Source organism: Barbus barbus (assembly GCF_936440315.1).
Source record: "Barbus barbus genome assembly, chromosome: 28".
Taxonomy (NCBI): Eukaryota; Metazoa; Chordata; class Actinopteri; order Cypriniformes; family Cyprinidae; genus Barbus; species Barbus barbus.
Window position 1 is genome coordinate 14711643 of NC_136756.1, and position 8628 is coordinate 14720270.

Consider the following 8628-nt stretch of genomic DNA (forward strand, 5'->3'; position numbering starts at 1 on the left):
ATAATATTTACAAATGACAAACTAAAATGCAATTAATTAAAAATAACAGTTCACAAATCCCATTCAACATACACAATACTACGTTCTAAGGTTTTTACAGTTTCTTTGGTCTCTGAGCAAAGTAAACAATAAGCAAAAAGCATTAAGTATATTCATTTGATATTGCACCATCACGTGCACAGGATGAAATTTGGCGAAATATTCACACAATTTACACAACTTTATTATGCACTACCAGTCAGATACTTTTTTTCCAGTATGGTTGAATCATAATTTATCTGATGCAACATCCTGCTTTCAGTAGCACATATTATATTTCACCCGATCTCATCATTCCTGCTTCCTCAAAGAACGCTGTAACCCTGGTAACAAGGATTCACCCTATTACTTTCCTCTTGCCTTCACAAGACTCTCTTACCACCAAATAGCAAAACACGGCCCACTGTTGTTGAGTGGAGACATGCTACTGCAAGAAAACAAAGCTAAGCTCTCCTTGTTTTGATGATGTTGCTTAATCTGTGTGGATGAGAGAGAGTTGAGGGAGGGGCTGCCAACTGAGTGCTCATGGAGTTTTGACCAATCAGAAACCTGGATCCATTGCCTTGCTGGTGTACGGGTTGTTGCTGGTGGTAACAGGGCTCTGATTGGTTGTTGAAAGATTGCTCAACTGTGTCAAAGACAAGGAGTTTTGAACAGAGTTATTATTGTTTTGGATCAAAGAGGTGTTTTGATTAAGCTTGTTTTTATTTGGCTCAAAAGGGGTGAACAGACTTTACCACCCCTGTGATGTCATTTATGTTTATCATCTACCTTTTGCATTCTTGTGATCAGGTCCCACATCAGACGAATCACCTTTGACATCCTGCATAAACAGGGTCGTGCGCCACAGGTCAAATTGCGGTATTGATTTTGGATATCTCTCTCATTCTCAGTCTTCAAAGGTGTCTCTAAAACGGTCACTTTAAAACATTTAACTTAGGTTAATGTGTAACTTTGTGTATCTTTAGGGCACAAAAATGTACAAATGCAGTCATGTTATGGTTCAGTATAGTTTCTCTGGCTGCCAAAGTTGAGGGGTTTTAATGCATAAACTTAGTCTTGTTTTCTCTGAGACAAAGCACACTGAAGATGCTTGAATGGGATGTCTTTGTCCTCAAGATACACTGTTGCTTTGGAGACAGGCTAAGCTGTTAACCAATCAGAGCTTAACTGTAGGACTGTTGCAACTTTTATTGTGCCCCTCAGTGTGCAGATCCTGCAGTACTCTAGTAAACATATTTATCAGTGTTATGAGGAAAAAGAAAACAATCACAGCGATAAGTAGAGGAAACTGTACAGTTTTCTAATTTACTAGTCAATAACATGTAAGAAGTGTATATTCTTGTATATATATATATATATATATATATATATATATATATATATATATGTATGTATGTATATATACACATACATACATACTATATATATACATTTTACATTTCAGTTATTTTTACAGTATATATATATATATATATATATATATATATATATATATATATATATATACTGTTAAATCAGTATTATTTGAATGTTTGTATATTATTACTATAATTTTGCATATTTCTAGTTTATAACAATTGGAACAGTTTTTAGAGGTTTCTTTAGAAGAGTTTGAATGTTTATTTTTAAAATATCTAAAACATTATATGCAATTTATTATATTAATTAGATATAGAATTCATATTTATTTTATATATAATCAGTATGATTCATACATTTACATTTATTCATTAACAGACGGTTTTATCAAAAGCGATTTACAAATGAGGACAATCAAAACCATATATATGTAAGTATATACAGTATATATGTGTGTATATAAATATATTTATATACACACATTTTATATAACAAATGAAATAAATATAAAATTATACATTTAAATATAAAATATATTAAATATATAGTAGTGATATAAAACAATTAAATACTATTGGCAATACAATTGATATCTATATGTACATTTACATTTATTCATTTAGCTGACGCTTTTATCCAAAGCGACTTACAATTGCTATATATGTCAGAGGTCGCACGCCTCTGGAGCAACTAGGGGTTAAGTGTCTTGCTCAGGGACACATTGGTGTCTCACAGTGGATTCGAACCCGGGTCTCTCACACCAAAGGCATGTGTCTTATCCACTGCGCCATCACCACCCATGTATTTATTTTTTTTAATTTAGAACAATTTAAACTATTTTGCATCAGCTATATTAGTTTCAGCTGTGAAGCATTTTTACAAAATGGCATTATGAAAGCCTTACAGGAAAAGTGCCATGTGACTCACAGTCTAGAGTCCACAAGTGGGAAGTCATTTTATAACTTTCCTTACACTTACACTTAGATAATGTACTTGACACTGAGTAAACTACAGGCTGTCATAATAACAATAACGCCAACAACAACAACACCAAAGAAGCTGCAAAAACTAGAATACTCCCTCAATATCTGTCAAAATTGCACAACAGCGTTATAAACAACCCTACTGCTGCTCTGCAGTGCATGAAGTTGTGCAGACGCAGGTGCTGCCATGTGTGTGAACAGAGATGTGCAGTCACACATGCTGCATATGTAAACAACGACCAGCACCCAGCTTTCAAACACACAGGATGTAGCTGGTAGAACTGCACCGAGAACTGCAACACTATGCAACTAAAAGAGACAAAGGAGAGTTAATACAGACAACATGCAAGAGATATGTATGAGAGGAAGTGGAAAGGTGAACGAGCTGCACTGTGGTAAAGTGATAGCCATCCTGGTTGCTGGGTAGAAGTGAAACAGCTTCATCAGCACAGTTTGTAGTGGGGGGATACGCTCTTGAAGCAGAGATGGGTGGGATAGGCTTCCCCTGCTCCTTCCTCTAGAACTAATGGAAGGAGCACAAAGGTTTTGCCTGTGCCTGAGGGTCAGCAGTGGGCTGTAATGTCCTCCAAATTAAAGAGCCTCTAGTGCCTCTGTGATGGAGGGGTGGGCTGAGAGGAATCCTCGGACTGTATTAATGGTTGTGGACGTGCCTATAAAACACAGTCTCTCTCATTTTGTGCAGAGGCTCTATCAGCTAAAAATGAACAAAAACAAGAGTGTATTTTGTTACTGTTATCTCTTCATTATTCCTACTATTTGAAACCTCAGGATTTTTAACTGACTTCCCACAACATTGTATAATGACATTCTTCTCAACTGTAGTGTACAGAGTCATAATATTCAATTTTATGCTCTCATTTTCTTCATTTATTATATTCATTTGATATGTGTACCTAGATCTATAATCTCAGGCTTGAAGGACCCTCCTCCCTTTGCACTCATTCACCTTCATCCCTCCCTCCCTCCCCTCCTCCTTTCATGACATTTGGGGGTCCCCGGGAGAAGCAGATGGGAATACGGTTCCACTAACGTTAGTCTGGAGCCCGAGAGAGAGAATCCCCATTCAGACCCACACGGACAGTCTCCACTTAGAAAGGCTCTTCAAAAGGCACATCAAAAGCAAAACATATCTATACCCACTTACATTTCACCTGTTTTAAACCTAAACACACACACACACACAGTTTTTAATAGTTCTATTTGTCTTTTTTTCTAGTAAAAATATCTAAAAGCTGATAAAAACACATCAGAGAAGTAATGCATAAGATATTAAGACATTTAAGACAGTAAGACTTTTCATACATTGTATATTGAAAATAAGTCTTACTGTCTACTTAATATCTTATGCAGTTTTGTGTCTCCAATACATCTATCTTTTTTTCACAGACTTCTTATATTTAAACTAGAAAATAAGGTGCAGATTAAACAAAGATATACTGTAAACTTCTATTGTTTTAATAGAAATGTATTTATTAATTGCTTTATTACTTTATTTTTGCAAATAAGCATGTCTCAATAGGAAGATTTTTCCAGATTTCTAATTCATTTTAAGACAGTTTTGTAACTAAACTATAGTTTAGTCCACACACAATGCTGATAAAATCCATCCACACTGTAAACAAATATTTTTTGAAGTTGTACATGTTTGAAGAATATACTATTTCAGTATTTCTACTTAAAAATGTCACATTTATTTAAATATGATACTTGCCATTTCGTTGTAATAAATTGTGAAATTTACTTGCAATTACTGAGTGAAAATTGTACACAATTTCTTTTTTAACTGCAGTCAGACATCTCCAACGTTATATCCAATGTTTTTTTTATGTTCTTTGTTTTTTATGTACAAAAAATAATGTCCAGCTAGAGGGCAGAAATAGACAGAAATTCAACGTATAAAACAATTGAATCCGATTTAAAAACATTTTCACAAAGAAACTGTTGTCACGTCATAGATAATGTACATTAGCCACATTGCCCATCGTTAGCAAGGTGATCCTGTGCAGAAGGGACAATCTAGTGCCATACAATAGCATCATTACATGGATAAAGTACATGGATACACCAATTTCCCAACCACATGCCCCACAGCACTCTTTAACCCAGCAGCAGTATAACAGTACTTGTAGCTAGGTCTATCAGTGGCCTGCTAGATAGATGCTTTTCCAGGTGTCAAGTATCGCTGCAATGTGTGTTGCAAACTGTTGCTGAAAAAGTGGACATTAAAGTGAATTTGGGTCCAGTGAGGGGCCTCTTCACCCTCCAGCTCTATTGTTCCTAATGAGTGGCAGATTGAGGGAACTGACAGCTGTGCTCGCTCGCCCTCTCTCTCTCCGATTCCCTCCTCCTCTCCTTTTCCTCGACAGCTGCCCTTGCCTCAGGCCTCGGTTGCTTTGGCTCAGAAAGATTAGAGAGATGTTAGCACGTGTCCAATGGCTCCAGAGACAATGCATAGACCCCCCACCCCCGCCACATCTCTGGCTTGTTACCTAGCAGAGCAACATATACGGCCAACCGGGCTCCCGTACTTATTCAGAGAAACGCTCCAGCCAGAGACACATAACGAGAAGGACAAAAGGAGCTGAAGCGGCAGCAGTCAGGGCTGATGCGTCCAGATCAAGCCGTGTGCTGAAAGCTCTGGTGTGTGGCACAGTGGCAGCTGCTGCTCCTGCACAGGAAATCTGACTCTGCTTTCTTTCACTGACACATGGCTGGCTGGAGGAGCAGGAGTGATACAGTGGTTTGGGAGGGGGAGAGAAGTGTGCGTGGGTCTGCACCGGGACAAAAGGGCACGCTTTGGCACAAATAGCTGCTTTGCAAATGAATAGAAGGAGCTGGAGCACAGAATGAGACACTTTCACCACTCAAAGAGGGGAAAAAAATCATGTGACATCCATCTCCTTTGACGCTACACAAAAGAGGCTCAGTTAAGGGGTCTGTATTTGACATATTGATGTGACTTATACCGTTGTGCTGGTTTACCATAACAAGGAAGATACAAATAATTCCTGATAAATTAAAGAAAAAATTTTAGATAAGGGATATATACAGTCTGCTTGTTATTATTGCAAAATAAATCCACCATATATTTAATAATATATAGATTAAAATATTTTTTAAATATGTAAAAATAAATTCTTATATTGCTGCATTTATATATTTAGATATCATTTAAGTATATTTTGCATGGCATATACAGACAAAATTAATATTAATCTATTTCATAAACTATAATTAAATCAATTAAAATATGTGAGTATATGTGACATGTGGACATTGCGAGAGAAACTTGAAACTAGAACAGCTACTTTTCTTAACTAGTTTTCAGGAGCAATGATTAAATACTCTACATTGTTAAGTGGTCATTTTAGCATGGTTCAGTAGACACAAAAAATTGACCAATCACAATCAAGTATTTCTATGGCTTTCCTGTAGCTCAAATAGTAGAGCATGGCGTTAGCAACGCCAAGGTCATGGGTTCGATTCCCAGGGAAAGCAAGAGCTGTAAAAACTGTAACTTGAATGCAATGTAAGTCGCTTTGGATAAAAGCGTCTGCTAAATGCATAAATGTAAATTATTGCTGGAGAGCCATGGAACAAATAACATTATCAAAGAGTTATTTCCACCAGCTAAATTAATAAATATAAATGTTAACTTTGTGGCATTATGTATGAATCTCTGCATCTTATATTTGGGTTAGTATACTGGCTAGCTCTACAGTCAAGTGACAATCTATTTAATGGTTTAATTTGATTTGACTATTAAAATGAAATCTGCAATAACTGCCACATACAGTGCTTGACTGCGTCCGCTCAATCGCTTTCTGCTTTGTGTAGTAATTAGAGGAGTTTACATTGTCAGACTGTGCAGTTATTAAATTACAATCACACCCTCTGTGGGGGCGTGTGCTAGGGCAGGTGGTTTTGCATGACCCAGAATGACTGGCCGTTGTGTGAGCTTCTGGGTCAGCCGTCATCTCAACAAAAGATTCATTTGGATGAAAATGAACTCATCATGAACGAACACGTCTTGCAAAATGTTGCCTTTCATATGCTCTTTTGTTACAAAGTGTGTCCATTTTCACTAGGCACCTAATTGTAATGTCCTTATGAGTAAAATGTGCATGGCCAAGTGTGATAAGACAATTATTAAGTACTGGTTCATTTTGATTGTGGTAGTTTTGTAGAGTTATTGTTAACTGCATCTTATACCAATAACTTGTAGATAAAATATAACTTAGTTCTTCAGGCTTTTCTTTGCTCTGAATGGCACCAAGTCCTTTTGCTCTGAGGCATAATGTTGGTGTAAGTCCAGTCATGATGAGATCACTGCCTAACCCACAGTGACACAATCTGTCAGTCTGCCACATTTACAACTAATGACTCACTGTCGCAGTTAGACGCTCCAATAATTCAAATGTCCGTTGATTCTGCATTCCTGAAAAGATTTCTTAAAATATTCAGTCAGGATAAGAGGAGGAAATGGGGTTTAGAGGATCATTTTAATGCCAGCTTAATTACACAGCTCACAGCTTATTACATTTTCCGTTTAATAATGCACCAAATGTTCTCTGTAGGTGAAAGATTTGGACTGAAGGCAGGCCAATTCAGCACCCAGACTCTTCTACTACGAAGCCATGCTGTTTTAATAGCTGCAGTATGTGGTTTTGCATTGTCCTGCTGAAATAGACGTGGTCTGGAGGGGAGCATATGTTGCTCTAAAACCTTTATATACATTTCAGCATTCACAGTGCCTTCCAAAACATGCAAGCTGCCCATACCGTATGCACTTATGCACCGTTTTACCATAGAACACATTTCCAGTTTGAAACAGTCCATTTTAAGCCCAGTACACACCAAGCCGACGCCGGCGAACTAGTGGCGACGAAAGCAGACTGCGGGGTCGGCCGACGTCGGCAGCGTCTTGGTCCAAAGTTGCCCTGACACACCAAGCCGACGCTCGACACCCAATGACCAAGTAAGGTTTTTTCTCACGCACTGGTTCGCCAGCTGAACAGCCAATCAGAATGATCAGATGGCCGACTGACCGATGAGCTCAGACTCCGATTCCACATGTCGAATCGGCCGAAAACAAACCGGCGAGAACCAACTTCAGCCGACGGTGCGGAACACACTGAGAAAACTTTGTCGGCCAATGAACAAAAACTTGGTGTGTTTAAATGAGCCTTGGCCCACAGGACACGACGGTGCTTCTGGACCATGTTCACATATGGCTTCCTTTTTGCATGATAGAGCTTTAGTTGGCATCTGCAGATGGCATGGCGGATTGTGTTTACCGACAGTGATTTCTGGAAGTATTCCTGGGCCCATTTAGTAATGTCAATGACAGAATCATGCCGATGAGTGATGCAGTGTCGTCTGATGGCCGAACACCATGGGCATCCAACAAAAGGTTCGGCCTTCGGCCTTGTCCCATAAGCACAGAGATTTCTCCAGTTTTTCTGAATCTTTTAATGATGTTATGCACTGTAGATGATAAGATTTGCAAAGCCGTTGCAATTTGACGTTGACGAAAGTTGTTTTTAAAGTATTCCACAATCTTTTCATGCACTCTTTCATAGAGCCTCTGCTCATATTTACTTCTGAGAGACTCTGCCTCTCTAAGACATCCCTTTTATAGCTAATCATGTTACAGACCTGATGGCAATTAACTTAATTAGTTGCTAGATGTTCTCCCAGATGAATCTTTTCAAAATGTCTTGCTTTTTTTTTTTTACCTGTAGCAGGCATCAAATCTGAAATGAGCTCATTTAGTGGATAAAAGTGTAAAATTTCTCTGTTTAAACATTTGTTATTTTCTCTATGTTCTATTGTGAATAAAATATTAATAAGTCTTTTAGATTTCATTTTATTCAAATAAAAAAAACGTCCCAACATTTCTGGAATTCGGGTTGTATTTATTTGGTATTGTATCATTAGTGGGATAATGCACAGTCAGTTGGTTATTATTATTAATAATTACCAACTGACTGTGCATTATCCCACTAATGTCTGGGTGACTGTATACATTACATTATACATTACATATTATATCATGTATATATTTGTATATTAAGCTTGGTAAATGCTATGAAATTAATAATACACCCAAAAGCGAATAGGTTCGGTCTCTGTGTTGACATAACCTCATTTCTGTTAATAAGGGGAACTCTCTCAAGTTCCTCAAGAAGAATATCAAAGCACGAATTAGAGAAGTTAAGCT